This window comes from Centropristis striata, chromosome 20 (genome assembly GCF_030273125.1).
Source record: "Centropristis striata isolate RG_2023a ecotype Rhode Island chromosome 20, C.striata_1.0, whole genome shotgun sequence".
NCBI classification, from domain to species: domain Eukaryota; kingdom Metazoa; phylum Chordata; class Actinopteri; order Perciformes; family Serranidae; genus Centropristis; species Centropristis striata.
Window position 1 is genome coordinate 30,972,213 of NC_081536.1, and position 22,045 is coordinate 30,994,257.

The following is a 22,045-nucleotide window of genomic DNA, read 5'->3' on the forward strand; positions in this document are numbered from 1 at the left end:
GGGGTGGGAGGTATGTTTTTCACAAAAAATATATTAGAAATAAAGCATTCACTGCTCACCTTCGAAAACATAAACTATGCAGAAAACATCATTATATTCTTTTAATTACTATTTTGAACAGCTTGAATAACCTTAAGTCAAATGTAGAATGGTGCTTTTTTTGTTTTGGAGTCTGTGAAGAGGTTTGGTTATTGCTGTTTGTATTACAGTGTGTTCAGTAGCATTAAATCCATTTTAAGTACAGAAAGCACAAAATAGCAGCTTTCTGCCACCAACTCTTTATATGATGTTCCATTTTAATTTCAATTTTAACACTAAACTAAACACTAAAATATGCAAATGTTATTGTTTTTTATTTTTTATTTAAGTGTACTTTTGCATGAGAGATATGTGATATGAGAGCGAGATATGAGTATTAGTGCATGGGTCTCAAACTCGCGGCCCGCGGGCCAATTGCGGCCCTCGTGACAATATTTTGTGGCCCCCACCTTGATATGAAAGTTTAATGTGAGTTTTATATGAATGGCACCTTACCGTGTTGTGTGTGGAGGACCCTTTAATTACTGTCTTTGGTAATTTTGTGTCTTTTAAAAAAATAATTTTGTGTCTTTTTTAATAATTCTGTGTCTTTATTTAATAATTCTGTGTCTTTTTTGGTAATTTTGTGTCTTTTTTTGGTAATTTTGTGTCTTTTTTTTGGTTATTTTGTTTCTTTTTTAAGTAATTTAGTTTTTTTTCTGTCATTTTGTGGCTGGAATGCTTTTCTCATAGGACTTACATCATTATAAATACATACAATAACACAACCATGACTTTATCTAAATCAAAACAGAATGTGACAATTTACTCAACATTTTTAAACATTTATTTGAACATATTCACAACAACTGAAAACTTTACAAAGTCAAAATACTTTATAGTTAAACTGACACACTTTATTGTGATTCATTGTTATTTATGACACACTTCATTTTTTAGGAAAAGCAATAATGTTCCTGGGTCAATTTGACATGTTTTATGATACAAAAGTGTCAGAAACCAAAAAACTCCCAATAAACAGTGTTAAAATGTCATTATCAACTATCATAACTAATCATTATAATCAAAATGTAGTGTAAAGGTGTTCTTTACCTCTCACTGATCATGGTTCAATGAGCATAATTCACACGTTTTTCTTAAAAAATGCATGTTAACATTTTTTTTTAAATGTAGAAAGACCTAAATATAAAATACAATGGTAATACATGATATTGACATTTTTATTGTTATTAAAAATGCTTTTAATTGTTTTTTTATTTTATTTTTAAACTTTAAAATGGGTCAATTTGAGCCACAACATAACAGGAGGGATAACTATATTTATATAAATATACATTCTGAATTTGATGCATTGTGTTTTTATTCACGTTTTACAGAGCATACTAACATTTTTGGAATCAGGGTTGTGTCTACAAAGTGGGTAAATATAGTTGAAAAATAAAAATTGAAAACTTGTTTTACAGTTCTCTAAAGGTGATGCTTTATATCAATATTTGAAGTTCAGAATGATAATATTCCAGATATTAATATACTGCTCATATACTGCTTTATATCAACATGGGGAAAATCTTTGACTTTACTCTTATTTAACTATTTATTTTTATCTTTTTAAAGGGTAAAGAGGATGCTGATGTCACACTATATACTATACACTATAATATACACAAAACTATATATACTATAAGCAATAGTTTTATCATTTTAAATAATGATTTCTACCTATTATGCCAAGACGAAGAAGAGAAGAGGAAATGTTTCTCAAAATACTCCTGATAACAACACAGTTATGTCACTTAGGTCACACTCGTCAGAAGTTTATTAAGATAAAATTTATTCACTGCAATCCCTCTGCATAATTTTCATTTGCAGCACTTTCTAATAATTAGGAAGTTGAGAGAAAATCACAGAATGTCCCCTGAGCAGTCGAGCTCTCTGAGTTTTCCTGCAGGTGTGTGTGTGTGTGTGTGTGTGTGTTCTTGTACTTCCTACATAGTGAGGAACGGGACACGTTTTTAACCGTGAGGACATTTTTACAAAGTGAGGATATTTCGTCCGGTCCTCACTTCTTTAAAGGCTTTTTTAAAATGTAATACTTTGTTTAAGGGTTAAAGGTTACAAAAAAATGATGATTAACTGAAACTGTATTGTGTGGTTACAAAACTAACTAAAATTATAGTGAAGATGTCCTTCGTTTTCGTCTTTGTCAACTTTTTTCATACATAATGAAGATGGATAAGACAAAGGAAATAAAGGCAAAATTTACTGTGACCTCTTTTAATCTCCCACCCAACAAATACCCCATTACAAAAAACTACAACTAATAAAAACTAAACTAAAACTAAAGCATTTAAAAAAAAAAATATGAAACTAAAACTTGCAAACTCACTCTAAAAACTCATTAAAACTAACTGAATTTGAAAACAAAAATTAAAAATCCAAAACTACTATAACCTTAGCAGGGAATCTATCTGGTGGTGGTGGTGGTGGTGTGTGTGTGTGTGTGTGTGTGTGTTTGTGTGTGTGTGTGTTGTTCAGATCAGTGTATTTTTCAGCGTGTGCCGTTAAAGCTGCTTGTTAGAGCTGCTGTCCACGCTGTCTTGTATTTACTCTGTGTGTCTGTGTTTGTGCACACATGCATAGAATTGTGTGTCCGTGTGTGTGTGTGTGTGTGTGAACGTGTGTGTGTAAATCTCCTGCTGCCTTTCCCCCCCATCTTATTGCTTTCTTGAAATCCTGTTGATTCGCCCAGTCCCCGAGGCTAGAGACCCATACACAGCAGATGTTCCACTGAAAAGGCCATGAATGTTTAATCATTTGTGTTATTGATGCCGCCTTTTTGTTTGTTAGCAAGTGTGAGCGACTGTTAGGGTCTTATATGTCTATTTTTGCATGTTATGCATTCATCTATGTGTGTATGTGTGTGTGTGTGAGTGTGTGTGTGTGTGTGTGTGGCAAAGAGAGATATTCTCACAAACACAAACAGCTAAAAAAAAGGCTCTTTTTACCTCACATACCCTGCAATGAATGAATAATGAAGTCTATTAAAAATGTTATTCAGGATCATTATTGAGTGTGCTGTGTCAAACATCACATGAATGCACTCACACACAAAACAGGACAATCTTTTTTTTTTTTTTTCCTCAAACAGACCAAATGACCAAAAAAGAAACAAAATGACAGACAAAAAGTAAGTTACTTAAAAAATAAACAAAATGAACAAAAAAAGACACAGAATTACCAAAAAAGACACAAAATTATTAAAAAAGACACACAATTATTAAAAAAAGACACAAAATTACCCAAAAAAGACACAAAATGACTCAAAAAAGACACAACATTACGAAAAAAGACAGACAATTATTAAAAAAAGACACAAAATGACCCAAAAAAGACACAAACTTATTTTAAAAAGACACAACAATATTAAAAAAGACACAAAATTATTTTAAAAAGACACAAAATTATTAAAAAAAGACACAAAATGACCCAAAAAAGACACAAAATTACCAAAAAAGACACAAAATTATTAAAAAAGACAAAAAAATTACCCAAAAAAAGTGATTAAAGGGACCTTCCACACACAACACGGTAAAGTACCATTCATATAAAACTCACATTAAACTTTCATATCAAGGTGGGGGCCACAAAATATCATCACGAGGGCCGCAAGGGTCTTATATGTCTATTTTTGCATGTTATGCATTCATCTATATGTGTGTGTGTGTGTGTGTGTGTGGCCAAGAGAGATATCCTCACAAACACAAACAGCAAAAAAAAAAAAAAAAAAGGCTCTTTTTACCGCACATACCCTGCAATGAATGAATAATGAAGTCTATTAAAAATGTTATTCAGGATCATTACTGAGTGTGCTGTGTCAAACATCACACACAAAAAACAGGACAATCTTTTTTTTTTTTTTTTCCTCAAACAGAAAGTTAAACCCTACTTTCCTCCCGATCATGGATGAACAAACTGGGCTCTGTCTCTAAACTGTGATTTGTTGGACTTAAAGCTGCTGTTTTAGTATTTGAGCTGACAGCCAGATTTGATCATAATTAGACAGCATGCCGTGGGCTTTGATTGGCACGGTAATTGGATTGTCATTGGGGCTGAAAAGCTATTATCTTAGGATCATGCCCCATGAAATTTGTTGGAAAAACTTCTGTGGCCGTCATTAAGTCGGCCATCTTGGGGGCCTTCGCAAATGAGCTTTTTTTTCGGGGCGAAGGAAGAGAGCAAAAAGAAAGAAGGGAGGGGTGTTTAAAAAAAAAAAGAAAAAAGAAAAGGTACCTGTGCACCGCTGGGACCCTTAGATCCTTCGAATCGCAGCGAAGACAATCTGGGCTCTATTGATTAATGATATTAGCGTAGCAGGTAGCGCTAAGTCGAAAAGCGGCGTGCTGGGTTATTGCCCATCGCTCTCGCCCACTCGCCAGTAACGGAGGTGGGGTGAGGAGGGGGAGGGGGTGGGGGGGGCAGAGAGTGAAGGAATGGCATAATGAGAGAGACTTGAGCCTGGAAACAGTGCAAAAGGGAGGGGAGTGATGGGAGGAAAAAAGGGGGAAACTGCAGGGTGGCTTTTCATTTGCAATTGTTTATGTAAAGTATCAGGTGTGATGCCCATTTTAGAGGCATAAGTAGCAATATGAGGTAATGAAAATGAGAATAAGAGGTGCGAGAAGTGAAATAGGTGGCATTCCTCAAAGCCGTTCGGCAATTAAGTCAATTTACACACCTCAGAAACAACAGCAAACACATCTGACTCCCGGTGTCGCGCTTTCTGTTTGTTTCTTTGCACTTCAGGTGTCAGGAGCCAAAGTACACACACAATCACACACACACACACACTCACACACACACACACACACACACACACACACACACTCACACACACACACACACACACAAACAAACACATAGCACAAATACTGAGAATAACTCACACACACAGTATCAAACTTCACATACAATCAACTGTTAATATTGGGAATAATTCTGGATATTATTTTGTTACTCTCTCTGGTGCCGTTTTACTTTAATCGGACCGTTATTGAACTGATACTGCCAGATGTGTTTCACATTTGCAATATTTAAAATTAGTTTTGACACAAAAAGACACAAAATGACAAAAAAAGACACAAAATGACTAAAAAAAGACACAAAAAAACCCCAAAATGACTAAAAAAAGACACAAAATGACTAAAAAAAGACACAAAATAGACACAAAACCCCAAAATGTTTCTTTGTTAGGGCCCTCACTGGAATAGTGATTTTTTTTTTAGTTTAGTTTTAACTAGTTTTAGGTTTTTTTTAATGGGTTATTTGTTGGGTGGGAGATTAAACCCACCCTTAAAACAAAGTCTTAAATCCAAAAAAAGCCTTTAAAGAAGTGAGGACTTTGCAAAAATGTCCTCACTCTGTTGGTTAAAAACGTGTCCCGGTCCTCACTATGTAGGAAGTACAAGAACACACACACACACACACACACACACACACACACACACACACACACACATATCAAGCATTAGACACCACACACAAAAATGTACACTTGTGATCTGCCTTTTTAAGTAATAGTAAGTAAGTAAGTAAGGCCATGCATTTATGAAAACCAGCTAAAATTACTTATACAATCACATTTTAGGCCTTGATGTTTACAGCAGATTTCATTAATACCAGGTTAATTGTTAAATGCATACAATATTTTAGAATAATTACTACTGACATCATCCATCACAGCTTCTTTTGACACTTGGAACAGTTTGAATGTGTTTAAGTTTGATCGTAACTGCACTGAACATCCTCACACACTGCTCACAATTCTGTTTTCCTCCTGAATATTATCAAAGTGATAACCAATCATAAAACCAGTTCTAAACAGTGCTTTTTCTAGATATTCTCCATATGTGACATGAAAACAACAATGTGTGGCCATACTTCTGGTTGATGTGTCTCTTTCTCTCTGGCTCACTGAGTCAGGGAGAAGGGGCCGACTCTGAACTGAACAACTGGCACTAAGTTACACATTGTACCTTTAAATAAGAGGCTTAATACCATAAAACCAATTTCTCCTTCAGCAAAACTAACATAACTCTAAATTGCTGTTGCAGAACTTTGTTGTGAGCAATGACACGTATGTGAATTTGTGTTGTAAAACCACTGACCTTAGGTTTAGGGCAAAAAACTTCCTGGTAACACGTTATAAAAGACAGTTGGTAGAGCGTTCGTCCACCGATCGGAGGGTTGGTGGTTCCATCCCTGACCATGGCAGCCTACATGTGGAAGTATCATTGAGCAAGATACTGAACCCCAAATTGCTCCCGATGCTGTGTTCATCGGTGTGTGAATGAATTCCCAATGGTGGCAGGTGGCACCGTTCAGGGTAGCCTCTGCCACCAGTGTGAATGTGTGGGTGAACGGGAGAATGAGCGCAGTCTGTAGTGTAAAATCGCTTTGAGTGGTTGCAAAGCGACTAGAAAAACGATATATAAGTGCAGGTCCATTTACCATTTACCATAAGTGAAGTAGTTACAATGGTCACATGACTACTAAGTTTCATGAAAGACGTAAGTTACGTAAACAACATAACTTAAGTTAAAAATAATTTACGTTTGTTTTCAGATGGGATGCTAACACGACTCTTCTGGGTGACGGTTCGCCATTTGTTCGACACATCCATCACCCAAACCTCCAACTAACCAAATATCAACCCTGATATATAACGTATGTATAATGTATAACGTATGTTTGGGACTTGAACTCTTGTCTTGACTTTAGACTATAAAGGCCGAGTGTTTCTGTGTTCCACATCTTGTTTCTAACTGTACATGGACCCTTCTTCTACTCTCAGCTCAATCTGATTGACTTGAAGAATTCCACCTCCATGTTTCTGTGTGTGTCTCTCTGTGTGTGTGTGTGTGTGTGTGTGTGTGTGTGTGTGTGTGTGTGTGTGTGTGTGTGTCCATGCCTCAGGCAAACGGCTCCCAAATTGACATTCCCACCCCTCAAGGCCAATTCCTGTGCTGTAAATCCTCCGGGGGCCAAGAGGTGACAACATGGCAGCACTACACACTGTTCCCACACAGAAAAATGATGACATTAATATACTTGAATAAAACAATGTGTCATGCATTAGGGAGCATTATGTTATGCTGTTTCTTACATAAAACTCAGGGGGAGTGACTGAGTGTGTGACTGTGACTGTGTGTGTGTGTGTGTGCCTTGCAAACCTCTGGTTTATGATATAGGCCAGGGCTCTCAAACTCAGATTACCTGGAGGCAGTATCAAAATGACCAAAAAAAGATACAAAATGACCCAAAAAAGACACAGAATGACGGAAAAAAAACACAGAATTACCAGAAAAGACACCAATGACACAAAAAAAAGACACAAAATTACAAAAAAAAAACACAAAAAGACACAAAAAAGACACAAAATGACCCAAAAAAGACACAAAATTACTAAAAAAAGACACAAAAAGACCAAAAAAAGACACAAAATGACAGAAAAAATACACAAAATGATTTAAAAAAGACACAAAATGATAGAAAAAAACCGAAATTACTTAAAAAAGAAACAAACTGACCTAAAAAAGACAGAAATTCCAAAAAAGACACACAATTATTAAAAAAAGACACAAAATTATTTTAGAAAGACAAAAAATGACCCAAAAAAAGACACAAAAATCATTAAAAAAGACACAATATTATTTTTAAAAAAGACACAAAATTTCTAAAGAAGACACAAAATTATTAAAAAAAAAAGACACAAAATGATCCAAAAAAGTAATTAAAGGGACCTTCCACACACAACACGGTAAAGTGCCATTCATATAAAACTCACATTAAACTTTCATATCAAGGTGGGGGCCACAAAATATCGTCACGAGGGCCACAATTGGCCCACGGGCCGCGAGTTTGAGACCCATGATCTAGGCTTTCTGTACATAACAATATATATGTTTTGCATATATGGATGGAAGATAATGGCTGCAGCCTTACATCATATCTCAAAGGTGTAATGCAGCAGGGGAAGGTTTTGTCTCTCTCTCTCTCTCTCTCTCTCTCTCTCTCTCTCTCTCTCTCTCTCTCTCTCTCTCTCTCTCTCTCTCTCTCATTGTGTCTGTGGGTGAAAGTTTCCATGCAGGCACTGTTGATCATGGCCTATCAAGTGTCATCTGATTTGCATTCAGTGGACGCATCATTATTCACAACATTTGATGTCCACGAAAACACATTAGACCTCTCTGTTCCAGTGCCGAGTGGCGTTGGCCGCGGCCGCCCAGACATCATTTGTGAGCCCAAATAGTCCAAATGTAAATTGATATGTAAGAAAATGCCCCATTAACTTTTTCATTAATGGTTATAATGCATTCTGAGTGTCCTCCGCGGGGCGCTGCGCTTCCCTGAGCACGGCCACGCACACATGTAGCACACACACAAACAACGCACACACACACCAACACGGTCAAACATATCCATGCAAATACACACACACACACACACACACACAGGCATACTGATAAATCATAGCACAAATACTGAGAATAACTCACACACACAGTAGCAAACTTCACATACAATCAACTGTAAATATTGAGAATAATTCTGAATATTATTTTGCTACTCTCTCTGGTGCCGTTTTACTTTAATTGGACCGTTTTTTTAACTTTCAAAACAATATTATTAAGGAATTTTAAATGTTGCAAATGTGAAACACATCTGGCAGTATCAGTTCAATAAGATTCAAAATCACATTTTATGTGGGACTAAAGGACTAAATAAGACACAAAATGACTAAAAAAAAGACACAAAAAGACACAAAATGACTAAATAAAGACACAAAATGACTAAAAAAGACACAAAATGACCAAAAAAAGACACAAAATGAGAAGACAAATGTCCAAAAAAAACAAACAAACACAGAAGAAGACACAAAATGACTAAAAAAAGACACAAAATGACAAAAAAATGACATAAAATTACCAAAAAAATGACACAAAATAACTAAAAAAAAAAACACACAAGACACAAATAAAATAGAGTCCCACTAGAAAAAAAAACAGAGTTGGATGACAGGATCACACACAATCACAAGATCACATTTATGTTGGTTTTTACCGCACACACAATTAACACAGACACACACAAACAACACAGACACACACAAAAACACGGTCAAACATATGCATGCAAACACACAGGCATACTGATAAATCATAGCACAAATACTGAGAATAACTCACACACACAAACTTCGTAAGTAGCAAACTTCACATACAGTCAACTGTAAATATTGAGAATAATTCTGAATATTATTTTGTTACTCTCTCTGGTGCTGTTTTACTTTAACTGGACCGTTATTGAACTGATACTGCCAAATGTGTTTCACATTTGCAACATTTAAAATTCTTTATTGAGCATGATAGTGTTTTGAAAGTTACAAAAAGATTCAAAATCACATTTTATGTTGGACTAAAGGGACTAAATAAGACACAAAATGACAAAAAAAAGACACAAAATTACTAAAAAAGACACAAAATTATTTAAAAAAGACACAAAGGAAAACACAATTTCAATTCTCTGTATGTCCTACAGCATTGATAAATAAAGTTGACTTGACTTAGTAGTTTTTCAGTTTTTCAATTTTCAGGTCAAGATTTAACGTAAAAAAACTTGATCAATTTAAAATTACGCATGTTTGTATGATAATATATTTAGAATATATAAAACAGTCTGAGTGAGTCCATTCTGCATAACGAGTACTTTTACTTTTGATACTTTAGGTACATTTTGATGCTGATACATTTGTACTTTTACTTCAGTATGTTTTGAATGCAGGACTTTTACTTGTAGTGGAGTAATTTAACTGTGTGGTATTAGTACTTTTACTGCAGTAAAGGACCTGAATACTTCTTCCACCACTGCTAATAACTGATTACTGAATCTGACTTTCATGGCCGATCATTTCTGTTTAAAAAAGAAGTGCATCACCTGTAGTTTATGAACACCTGAGGGTCAGTTTGATTAAATATTCCACATCTCTGACCTCACCAAATCTAACTGACGTCATATTATTACACAGCAACAACACAGAACACCTATGACTCTTCAAATTAATTTATTATTTATTCTAATTTATTGTTCCTTTAAAAAACTTAACAATCACACTGGCTTTCATGGAACATTTTCCAGAATTCAAACTTAATGCTTTCACAGAATCTGTCAAATCAGAAATGTCAATGTATTAAATACTCAATACAGATATAGAGGCTTTATAGGCTTTTTTTTCTCTTATTCTTCTTTTAAGCCAAAGCCTGCTTAGGCTGCAGATAAATGAAAAGCACTGACATGATATGTCAAATCAGACATGCAAATGTATTAAATATAAGTTATTGAAGCAAAAAGTAAAACAAGGCTCATAACCCAAACAGCTGCTCCGAAAGCCAGATAGGAAACAGTGTTTTTATATTTGTATTGATCAGAGTTTCTATGAAAGTGTGAGGCAGCCGGATCACACAGGGGCAATAATCTCATTTTTTTTTTGTTATGCACTATGTTACTGTCATCTTTGCAAATGTTTAATTTATCTGCACATTATTTAATGTCCAGCAATGTTTAATTGCCCGTTAAAGTCCAATTTCTCTGCAACTGTCTAATACTTTAGCAAAGGTTTCAGTTTAGATAACACAAAATGACCAAAAAATACGCAAAATGACAAAAAAAGACACAAAATGACCAAAAAAGACATAGAAAGACCCAAAAAATACACAAAATGACCAAATCGCAATGCAACATGGGACTTTTCTAGAACTTTGAAATCATCACCAAAAAAAGGACACAAAATGACCAAAAAAAGACACAAAATGACTAAAAAAAGATACAAAATGACAAAAAAGACACAAAATGACAAAAAAAGACGCAAAATGACAAAAAAAGACACAAACAGACTAAAAAAAGGCACAAAATGACATAAAAAAGACGCAAAATGGCAAAAAAAGACACAAAAAGACTAAAAAAATGAGAATACATGTGGGAGTGTTGCAATGCATCATGGGACTTTTCCAGAACTGAAATCATGGTGGAAGACGACTATAGCGGAGGGAGCTCAGATATAACAGCTATAAGCGCTCAAATACTTTTTGAATTTCATTTCTATCTGCTACAGAGGCTGAAAAATCTATTATTTAGTAGGAAGAGTTAACACTTCTGTTGAATTTACAGAAAAACTTCAGGTTTTAGGGGCTTATTTTGAAAACCGCCCAGAGGTTTTACAGGCATTTTTTAAAAGAGTATAAATAGTACAATTTAAACATTGTCACAATGTCGCAATGAAAATGGAACCACAATTAACAAAAGATTGTGTTTGAAAAGAAAATTATTACAACTTTATGGGCAACAGTGTATATATGTTGACAGTGTGTGCACACAAATACAGCAACACTCCACCAGTTGTCATTCCAGGAGTTAATATGTCTATTGTTTGGCCAGCAGCATGTCAAGCACTTATCCTGAGTGTTTGCAGGCTGCTGAAGGGAAAAAAATTAAAGGTGAGTGTGTGCAAAACATTCACACACACACACACACACACACATTCTTGTACTTCTATCATTGTGAGGACCGTGATTGGAACAGTGAATTTCCTTGCAAGGTTATAAAAGTTTTGGATTTTTCATTAGTTTTAGTTTTAATTTAATTTTTGTTTTCAAATTCAGTTCGTTTTAATGAGTTTTTAGAGTGAGTTTGCTAGTTTTAGTTTAGTTTTTTTTTTTAAATGCTTTAGTAAAATTTAGTAAATTTTGCCTTCATTTCCTTTGTCTTATCCATCTTCATTATGTATGAAAAAAGTTGACAAAGACGAAAACGAAGGACATTTTCACTATAATTTCAGTTAGTTTTGTAACCTCACAATACAGTTTCAGTTAGTTATCGTTATCATGTCACCTTTAACCTTTAAAACAAAGTGTGAAATCTAAAAAAAGCCTTTTAAAAAAGAAGTGAGGACTTGAAATGTCCTCACTTTGCAAAAATGTCCTCACTCTGTTGGTTAAAAACGTGTTCCGGTCCTCACTATGTAGGAAGCACAAGAACACACACACAGGTCGCTAGGCTGCAAAACCATGGCAACATTTACGGGATCAAGCCTGAGTGGCAACTGTGAGAGTTGCGTTCTCTCTGTTTGTGTGTTTATGAACACGTTGGAGCATGGAGACTGCAGATAACTTAGCACAATAACTAAGTTGGCCATGGAGCAGAGAAAAACAATAGTAGAGATAATAGAGGAGAGCCTGCTGCACACTCACATCCATGGATGCTTCATGCGTTAGACAGAGTTATTATCCACTCGGTTATGGTATGCATCAAAACAAAAACATTTAACAAGTTTTTCTTTTCTTTTCTCCTGCTTTGTTCTCAGTCAACGACTGCAATGTTTCTATACGGTGCTGTATTAAGGATAATATATATAAGAAAACGTTCAAATTAATGACAAAATTATTTAAGAAAAAAAGTTTGGAATTCTATTGATATTCATCTTTATGATATATACATATCTTTCTTTTTCTTGGGAATTTACATTGTCTGTTGGCCAATTTTAGAGTGTATTTTCATTGATATTGACATCTAGGATTCTCTGTGTTAATTTTTAAAATAATGTTTATTTTACATTAGGGCTGGGCGATATGGACCTAAAGTCATATCCTGATATATTTTGGCTGAAAAGCAATATAGGATATATATATATATATATATCCTGATATGTTTTATTGCAAAGTGAGAGAAAATGTTCAGTCAAAATCAAAGAATTAAAAAAAACAAAAACGTTTATTTAAGTGAACATAAATAGTGTATAACAACAGGAGTAGCTTTATTTTTTATTTTTTAAATCAAAGCTCCATAAAGTGCACATTTAAATAAAATAAATCTTAAATAAAAATAGCCTATGTAATAAAGTAGGCCTATCTTTTTTTTCCAGAATTAAATTTATTTATATGAGAAAAGAATAAAGAATAACCCTAGTAAGGGCAGCATTTATATATATATATATATATAAATATATATTTTTTAAACTATATTAATATATGCGATATGGTCTAATTCCATATCACATTTAAAAATATATCAATATATCTTTTATTTCGATATATCGCCCAGCTATAAATTCTAGTGATATTAAATTTATTTTCTTTTTCTTGGGAATAATTTCACATCATCAATGAAAATACACTTAAATTGGCCCTGCTTCACCTGCTGCCCCCACGACCCAGCCCTGGATAAGCGGAAGAAAATGGATGGTGGATGGATGGAAATTGACCATCAAACCAGGGTGTCTGTGTTAATTTCTTAAAATAATGCATATTCATTCATAATTCATAATGCATGCAAATCCATGCAGATTGTTTAAAGTTCTCCTTTGATGCTGGTCGAGGCTTGTTTTAAAGGTGAAGGCTGGCATTAATGCAGAATATCTGAGTCCATAAACTGGTGCTGCTGTCTGTGATGTTTGTATTGCTGCTTATTCCCTGCAGCTCACTTCGTGGTGGGTTCATGCACCGAAGAGGCCGTTGATCACAAAAAGTTTGGGGAGAAGTACAGAAAAGACACTGATATCCTCTTGATGTAGCCTCGGAAAAATATAAAAAGCATAATTATTCCGAGAAACATGAAGCAACATTAATCAGCGGTGACTGTCGGGCAGCGTCGGTGAACCTCAGCAGGTGTGGCAGCCATCATCGGAACAGCTGGATCCAGTTGTGATCATCCCTCCCTTTTCTCCTGTGACATCTACTTAGAATAGATGAATGAAAAATGAGAAAGCTTCAATATTTTTTTCCTTTCTCTGCACTTGTTCACCCGCTCCCCTTTTTTTTAACTCCTCTTCCTATTAAATTTACTGTTGAGGGAGTGAAGACATTAAGAGTGAAAAAATGCAACAGATAATGTGGACATTTCATGCGTAAGCTGCGTTATGAGCGATGTATTAATGGGGGGAAATTATTGTGCATTCAATTATGGCACAATGTCTTCCAGAGATGTTTGTGTGATTTGGCTGTGGCCTGCCGCGGCGGGGGTCCCCCCTGACTGATGAGCACCCTAATCTGCTAATCTCACCAACCGGGGTGGATGGGGAAGTGGGTGGGGGGGGCGGCGGTGGTTTATATGATGAGCGAAACGCCTCGACTCGCCGCCCGCTAACGGTGGCCAATAAAATTAAAGAGCCGGTGCGTGCCCGGGCACAGAGGAAGACGAGAGAGAGGAAATCAGAGATAGATAAACAAATAGAATCATAAAAAGGCAGGGCGCTGGTGAAGTGGTAATTCTGTGGGAGTTCATTAGGGGAGAGATGGAGGAATGAGGAGTGGAGGGCTAAACTGTGGATGACATTACCTCTAATGTGGCTCCCCTGCAGAGTTTGTGATAGGGTGGCCGTTCCCGGCGAAAATAGGGTTTTTAGCATGACGCCACGCTCACAGAGACAAACTCCCACTAAATAGGATTTTTTTTTTTTCTTGAGCATTGTACTATTTTAGTGCAGAAAACATCTCCAAATGGGCTCCTCAAATGTGTTCAGGCATACCGCCAAGTTGAGACAACATGGACAAATGAGTTTTGTGGTGAGGCAAATTTGCGAGGCGCTACGATGTTTGGAGCAGTAAACCTAAAGCAACCTCTTTCTCTCAAATAGAGCCAACCACCCGTCAGTTACATTCCATCAATTATAGTGTCTAATATGAAACAGAAATAGTTTTATTCTCATGGACGGAGGGGAAATTGCCCAACATTCAATGACCAATTAACCTGTCAACACTCTGTGATGATGCTGAAACGCTCTGTTTTTACTTCTTGTTTTTCAAAGGCAGTGAACATAATTCAATCTCTTAAACAGTCAGTTTAATCCCGTTTACAAGAATATCATGTTTTTATGTCTCGTGGTGTCTATCCATGCAAATATATTTGGTTTTGTTGATATTTGAGATTTCTGCCTCCACCCCAGTACAAAGATGGGGAATAAAATTGTATTTGTGGTGCTGATTTTATCCAAACTGGCTGAACTTGCGTATTTTGTTATGGCAAGTTATGGAAAATTAAGTACTAAATAGTAGTAATTAATAGTAACTAATTAGGTAACAGTACTGATGGAGTCATAGTGCAAAATCCAACTTGTATTGCTGCATTAAAATGGATGTTTGTTTAAACATTTGGTAGTTTTGAGAAGGGCGGAAGTTGTTCAAGAGGTTTATGCAGAAAAAAGTAGAAAAAAAACGTAATCTGTAAAGTTTTTATCGCGTTTCTTTTAGAAGTGGACATTTTCAGCCTTAAGGGCCTGAAAGTAAATTAAAGTGGGCCCAGAGCAGACCTGGGCATTAGGCGGCCCGCGGGCCACATCCGGCCCGTTTGCTGTCCTCACCCGGCCCGCGTGAGGTTACCCAAAAATTAGAAATCATCACAACCGCAGTGCTTTTATTTTGAAGGCGATTTACATGTTACCCGAGTTACCGAGGTACCTTGTCAAAAACACCTATTGCATTTTGCATAAAGTTAATAAATTAACAATTAACAAGTTAATAAATTCCTTGGTCACCTTGTGAATCCACTGTAAGAGCTAACAAACATTAGCATTAGCGCTTGAGCAAACAAGCACTTTTACCATAGTTAAGACAACAAATATAGCCACTAATATATATGACAGAATAAAATAAACTCTAACAAACCTTGTGTCCTGTCAGTCAGCCACTATAGAAGCCTTTTGATACTTTATATCAACTTTATATGAATTACGACGCACTCGCTATTATTTACCGTTCGTTTTTCATTTAACTGTTCCACCTGGTATTTCCTGTCACTACCTTTCAAAATTAAAGCACCCGTTGCACACTGGACGGCACCTTTTCAAAATAAAAGTCACAACAATGTAAAACCAGTAGAAAATATTATACAAACATGAAAAACAAGCTATATAACACAAAAACACCAATAGGAACCTTGCTAAATGTCATTTACCGTTGTGTTTAAAATAAATGGAAAAGTGATATAGTGATTGGAGTATTTTCTACTTTTTACTGCTATATTTGATTTACTCCACATTAACAGTCTTATCATAACATGTATTCTTATCAGTAGCAGCTCAAAACCAGATAATTTACTGTATTTTATAAAGTGATTAAATCAATATTGAGCAGAATTTAGTTCAGAGTTTTGGTCCGGCCCCCGTAACCTTCGTGGTGTTGGTCATGTGGGCGCTTGGGAAAATTAATTGCCCTGGCCCAGAGAAAAAATAAAAAATCTGTAACATGAAATCATATGTACTTTTCCTGACTTTCCGAGGAAGGAAAAAAAAAATCGCAGTTTCTTTGAACTGCTCATAACTCACATCTACATTGCTTCATTTTAAAGAGTTACAAGCCAAAATAAATTGGAAACCACTGGCCTAGAAAATGAGTCTACAAATAAAGGAGCTGCAACTTAAAAGGATACATAATATTTACAGCATTCATCCTCTTGTTTCCTCTCCTCTCCTCTCGTTTCCTCTCCTCTCCTCGTTCCCTCTCCTCATTTCCTCTCCTCTCCTCTCCTCGTTCCCTCTCCTCATTTCCTCTCCTCTTGTTTCCTCTCCTCTTGTTTCCTCTCCTCATTTCCTCTCCTCTCCTCTCCTCATTTCCTCTCCTTTCCTCGTTTCCTCTCCTCTCGTTTCCTCTCCTCATTTCCTCTCCTCTCCTCCTTTCCTCTCCTCTCCTCGCTCCCTCTCCTCGTTTCCTCTCTTCATTTCCTCTCCTCTCATCTCCTTGTTTCCTCTCCTCTCCTCGTATCCTCTCCTCTCCCCGTTCCCTCTCCTTGTTTCCTCTCCTCTCTTGTTTCCTCTCCTCTCCTTGTTCCCTCTCCTCTTGTTTCCTCTCCTCTCCTTTTGTTTCCTCTCCTCTCCTCGTTCCCTTTCCTCTTGTTTCCTCTCCTCTCATTTCCTCTCCTTGTTTCCTCCTCATTTCCTCTTGTTTCCTCTCCTCTCCTCTCGTTTCCTCTCCTCATTTCCTCTCCTCTCCTCGTTTCCTCTCCTCTCATTCCCCTCCTCTTGTTTCCTCTCCTCTCCTCTCCTCTCCTCTCCTCTTGTTTCCTCTCCTCTCCTCGTTCCCTCTCCTCTTGTTTCCTCTCCTCTCATTTCCTCTCCTCGTTTCCTCTCGTTTCCTCTCCTCATTTTTTCTCCTCTCCTCGTTTCCTCTCCTCTCCTCTCCTCTTGTTTCCTCTCCTCTCCTCGTTTCCTCTCCTCTCATTTCCTCTCCTCGTTTCCTCTTGTTTCCTCTCCTCTCCTTGTTTCCTCTCCTCTCCTCTCCTCTCCTCATACATAATATTTACAGCATTGTGTGTTAAAAAAAGAAAAGCAGTCAGTGTAGTCAGTCCCAGATCTTTGCGTGCTGTTTCCTAGTTTATAAATAGTACCAAAGGGATTACAAGTGAAAGAAGTGTTGCTAACCGCGCTGGTTTTATCTGTCTCCATTGTCTGCCGTCTACCTCTGGACGTCTTTGTGAGACGTCACTTTGTCTGTAAAGAAATTTGTGTTGCTCTTAGCGTTCTGGCGGATTTGTCGTCTGCTGGAGCATATTTAGCAGATGAAACGTGTTGTTGTGACAAGCATGATAGAACACATATGTTGCCGAGGGCGATCCTCCTCCCTGCCTCCCCAGTTGTGGCGACACGAGCAACTGATTGTGTTTTTTTGCTCTTCAGAGTGTGTGTGACGACCAATGTTGCCGTTGTTGTTGTTGTTTTCTCGTGTGAGCTCCTGGTATCTCATGGCGCTTTAATGTTGCCCGGAGCTCAGAGTGTGAAAAATAAAGAGTTGCTTATTCTTTTCTTTCTCTCCGTTACAGTGTTTTTTTTTTCAACCTGACACCTTTAGAGTTCTTCTCCTTCCTACTTGTTTCTTCCCAGTCTCGTCTCCTCTCCTTGATTCCTCTCCTTGATTCCTCTCGTTTCCTCTCCTTGTTTCTTCCCAGTCTCCTCTCCTCTCCTCCTCCGTGTTTCCTCTCCTCTCCTCTCCTGTCCTCTCCTCTCCTCTCCTTGTTTCCTTTCCTCTCCTTGTTTCCTCTCCTGTCTTCTCCTCTCCTTGATTCCTCTCCTTTCCTTGTTTTTTCTCCTTTCCTCTCCTTGTTTCCTCTCCTTGTCTCCTCTCCTTGTTTCCTCTCATTTCCTCTCCTCGTTACCTCTCCTCTCCTCTCGTCTCCTTTCCTCTCAATGTCTCCTCCCCTTGTCTCCTCTCCTTGTTTCCTCTCATTTCCTCTCCTCGTTACCTCTCCTCTCCTCTCGTCTCCTTTCCTCTCAATGTCTCCTCCCCTTGTTTCCTCTCCTCTCTTCATTTCCTCTCCTTGTCTCCTCTCCTCATTTCCTCTCCTTGTCTCCTGTCCTCTTTTTTTCCTCTCCTCACCTCGTTTCTTCTCCTCTCCTCTTGTTTCCTCTCCTTGTCTCCTCTCCTTGTTTCCTCTCCTCTCCTTTCCTCTCCTCTCCTCTTGTTTCCTCTCCTCTCTCCTCCTTTCCTCTCCTTTCCTCATTTCCTCTCCTTGTCTCCTCTCCTCTCCTCGTTCCCTCTCCTCGTTTCCTCTACTCGTTTCCTCTCCTGTCCTCGTTTCCTCTCCTCTCCTCATTCCCTCTCCTCGTTTCCTCTCCCCTCCTTGTTTCCTCTCCTCTCCTGTTTCCTTTCCTCTCTTTTTTCCTTTTTAACATTCCTCTCCTCTTCTCTCCTTCCCAGTTTCTTGTCCCCATCTCCTTTCCCTTTCTTTCACTCTTCCCTATACCCTCTTTCCTTTGATTTCCTCTCCTATTTCTCCTTCCCTTCTTCCCTCCTCTCCTCCTCTCCTCTCCTCTCTCCTCCCTGTTATCCACCACTTTAGAGTAGATGTAATTGCTCAGACAGAGCAGCGTTCGGAGCACTGTGGATGTAAATGCTGCTCCGTGGCGGTGGCTGACTTAATGAACAGCAGGGCTCGCAGCCCTCTGGCAGCACTTAAACTTTAAAACATCTATTATTGAGGCGTGAGAAAAAAACAGAGTGGCCAGCACTGACCCCTCTCTCATCCCTCTCTTTTTATATCTCTAGTCACGGGGGTGGAAGGGTTGATGTTGTTGAAAGATAAAGGTGCTGCATGTAGCAGTTTTCAACTTCACTGCATAATCGTCAAATTAATTTGTGATAACTTGGTTTAAAGTGCAACACATAGTACTTTTTGCCTCCGCCTGCGTCTGTTTGTCTTAAACGTTGTCTTCCCTTCTGCTTCATGTTAAAAAATAACCAGGGCCGGATTAATGTACGTGGAGGCTGCAGGGCAACATTGATCTGTGGACCCCCTTCATTCCTCAACATATTCACAATTAATGGAATGGCCATTGATAAACAGAGAACCTCAGGTTTTTGGGGCAGAGGGGTTGAGAAGGTCACACTATAAGTGGACGTCATTAGTAGCCAACTCATGGGACTCATAAACCAGGTCTTTGGAGTGTTTCAGGAGGAGGAATTATACGGTGGATGTGTATTTCCCAGTCTAAGTTTCTCCAAGAGTTGCTGGTCTTGGCAGAGTTAAAGTTGACCTGACTGACTGAGTGACTATTTCTCTTTTGATTTCCTGAATTGTGTTGTTTTGTGGGGATACGAGGTTGTAACAGGTTGTGTATGGACCCAATTGCAGCACACAGGATACCAGGAACACTTGGTTATTGCTTTTAATGTAAACCTTGGCAGGTACAGACCAATGCAAGCAATATACACCCTGAACAGCTTGAATGTAACAACAAAGTCTCTTAACAAAGTCGAAGCTGGTTCGACTGACAGGGAAACTCCAGGTCAGGGACAGAAGGCTGGTGAGTTTTCCACAAGACGGGTAGATCAGAGGCAGGCAGGGTCGGCAACAGGAAATCAGTCCAAGGAAAATCGCTGGAAAGTCTGTCATTGAAGAACAGAGAACCATCTGAGGCCCCGTTTACACGAGGACGCTTGCGTGTAAAAACAACAAAATATTTTATCGGAAGTGCCTTTCGTTTAGACGGTGACGGCGTTTTGGGGGCTTAAAAACGCAAAAATCTGAAACCACCTTCCAAAGTGGAAAAGTTAAATACGCTCCGCCGTAGCGTGTCCGTCTACACTGACAAGACGCAAAACTCTGCTCAGATCTGCTCACGTCACGTATGTGTTTACGTCACATACATGCTCCAGTACAGGAAAATAAACAAACGTTGGATTATTTCCATGCGTCAGACCTTCAAGCTGCTCTGGCAGCTCTAATAAACTTACAGCAGTCTTTCCACCAAATGTACAGGATATGTACAGATAGTATTAGTGAACAGAGAAGGATCTGGAATTACCTCTATCACATTTTGGGATGCACCTGGGAGATCTAGTGGATGGTGGATAACTTTGTGGAAGGAGTAGCTGATGAAAATGTGTGGCGTGAAAACTTCCACATGCCCAAAGATGCTCTTATCGCTTTAAGTGATGCCGCCTGGTTGCATACAATCGAATTTCACACTCTTTTGCGTCACCGTATGCAGCAGATTTCCTCCCGAAAACACTCGTCTAAACGAGGAATAAAAAGTGAAGACGCGACGCCACTTGTGCGTCTTCTGTTCAGACCGTCCTCGTGTAAACGTAGCCTGACAGTGAGTTTGTGTGAGGCAGGAGTCTTTATAGTGGCTTGATTAGTGATCAGAGGCAGCTGGGTGAACAGGTGAAGAGAGTCTGGCTGATGGAGGGAGTGGCTGACAGGTGGAGTGAGGAGGAGGCAGGCTCAGTGGAAAAGTACTGGGAGACAGAGCTGAAACTGTGACAGAGGTAACACCCAGTGTGGACTTTTTGGTTGACATTGTGAACAGGATTGGGACTGAACTATTTTGGGGTTATGGAGAAAAAAATGATCAGTCAAAGAGTCTTCAGCAAAGTGGTTCAACTCTGAGACTCTGAAACAAGTCTTTTCACACATACAAGTAGATATTGGCCAGCTCACTGGATATTTTCTCTGTTTCGGACCGTTCTCTGTAAACCCTAGAGATGGTTGTTAGATCAGCGGTTTGTGAAATACTCAGACCAACAACCGTTCCAAGTTCAAAGTCACTTAAATCACCTTTCTTCCCCATTCTGATGCTCACTTTGAACTCTAGTAGCTTGTCTTCATCATGTCTACATGACTAAATGCATTGAGGTGCTGCCATGTGATTGGCTGATTAGATATTTGCATAAGCAAGCAGTTGAACAGGCTAGTGTGTATATATATTTTGCAAACAGTTTATTTTATTTTATTTTATTCATTTTTCATGGTTCATCTGTGTAGATTAAGTGTGAAGGTGTTCAGTAAATCGCTGGGTCTTCAGTCTCTTTCTTTAGAACTCCACCCTGGCTTTAAAATTCATGCTTAGTTTCTGGTTTTATTGTAAGGTGATGGAGGCTGCCAGACCTCTTGGTGAGCTTCTTCTTCTAAAGTAAGAAAAAAACCAACATATTATAGATTTAGTGATGTTAAAATGCTACACATAGCAGCTACAAAAGGAGCATTTGAAACAGAGCTGGGCCCTCTTCAAACCGTTGCCGTCCTCTGGTTAGCGTGTGCACAATGTAAATACAACCTGTGAGTGCAGATGGAGTCAGAGTTAGCTTAATGCTAACCTCTCTCTCTTTCCCGCTATCTCTCTTTCTCTGGGAATACAAATTTAAAAGGCCATTATACTCCATCACCTCCACCATGCACGGTGTCAGTGCCATCGCTGCAGTGTCAAGTGTCTTATTTCTGTATTAGAGGGGGAGAGATAAGTGTGTGTGTGTGTGTGTATGTGTGTGTGAGCAAACGTATGCCTAATGCGCTACCCACTGAATGTGTGTGTAAGTGAAAATATACTGTACAAGAGGTTAGCTGTGAGTGTGAGTGGGCCTTGCTCCGTTCTGGACGCACTTATCTCTCTGCTGTGTAATGGATCCTGCTGGATATTTGCATAAGGTATGGAGGTGATGTCATTTGGTCCTCAGAGCTGCATTTCAAT

At 38.1% G+C, this 22,045-nt stretch overlaps 1 long non-coding RNA gene across 1 annotated transcript in view; it reads left to right on the forward strand.

Moving 5' to 3' along the window:
• The first annotated feature begins 6,466 nt into the window (after positions 1-6,466).
• The window catches only part of LOC131993641 (uncharacterized), a 49,370-nt gene continuing 33,791 nt past the window's right edge, over positions 6,467-22,045 (forward strand). The window contains exon 1 of the long non-coding RNA XR_009396334.1: positions 6,467-6,762. This is a non-coding gene — a long non-coding RNA (uncharacterized LOC131993641). The remainder of the gene's footprint in view (positions 6,763-22,045) is intronic.